This window comes from Condylura cristata, unplaced genomic scaffold, assembly GCF_000260355.1.
Source record: "Condylura cristata isolate star-nosed mole 26May11 unplaced genomic scaffold, ConCri1.0 scaffold00008, whole genome shotgun sequence".
Classification (NCBI taxonomy): Eukaryota; Metazoa; Chordata; class Mammalia; order Eulipotyphla; family Talpidae; genus Condylura; species Condylura cristata.
Genome location: NW_004567109.1, coordinates 39,244,677 through 39,245,635, shown reverse-complemented (window position 1 = coordinate 39,245,635; position 959 = coordinate 39,244,677). Strand labels below are relative to the sequence as shown.

At 41.8% G+C, this 959-nt stretch overlaps 1 protein-coding gene across 1 annotated transcript in view; it reads left to right on the top strand.

Annotated features, from left to right (window-relative positions):
- The window catches only part of WDR78 (WD repeat domain 78), a 48,368-nt gene that overhangs the window by 16,400 nt on the left and 31,009 nt on the right, over positions 1-959 (top strand). The window lies entirely within an intron of this gene.

The following is a 959-nucleotide window of genomic DNA, read 5'->3' as shown; positions in this document are numbered from 1 at the left end:
CCTGAGGGCTGGCCTTGTTAAGAGTGTTCTAGAGTGTTCTCTGGCATAAACCAAAAGCATAAGGGGATTTTTTTTCCCCCGATATTGTGGAAATAGATCAAGTTCTGAGATAAAGATATGACTGGGTCTCCTGGACTTTTTAACACTCAGATTTCTCTACATTCAATATCCAGAAATTTACTAATTATAACTCAGCTGTGATTTCTACTCCAGAACTCATTCCAACTCCTGTTTGGAATGTTGAACTATGTCCAACTCCTCCTTACATTATCCATGGCTGTCTATATTTGTTTGTCTTTCCAGTCTTAAGGGCAGCAGTTTATACTGTGTCCTAACCTCTTTTGGATTCAAGAAGAGTTGAGTTTTCAGCCTGTTTAATTTTTTTCCCTGTTGTTAGGACTGAATGACAAACTTCCAGGTTTCTTACATGTGGAACTGGAAGCCACCAATACAATCTTTCAATCTCTGGACAGAATAAGATGTTCAGTGCATCAGCCCATGTTCTTTGTATCTAGTGTGTTTTTACCTGTTAAAATGTATTTTCCTGTTCTTATTTCCAGTAGGCCTTCTTAGGTAACTTAAGGAAACTACTTTCACTGTATACATGTGTTCTTTTTCTGCTTGCTCTTGAGAACTACAAAGGAGACATGGTGAAAAGAAAATATAAACCTGTCCACTTACCCTAATGGTATTCTCACCTAACAGTCAGTGCCAAATTTGACAGGTTCTCTCTCTGAAGGACTTGCAAATAAAAGCTATAAGACATTGTTAAAAGAAATAGAGGGGTGGGCCCTCCCTGGTGGCGCAGCGGGTTAAAGCACAGCACTGAGAATCTAAAGCCGCATCCGCATGAGTTCAATTCCAGCCTGCCCCGGAGGTGACCACATGGTGTGGCAGACCTCTCCTGACCTGCCCGCTGCTCCCCTCAGCAGTGTACTTCGTGGATCTGCCTGTTCTGT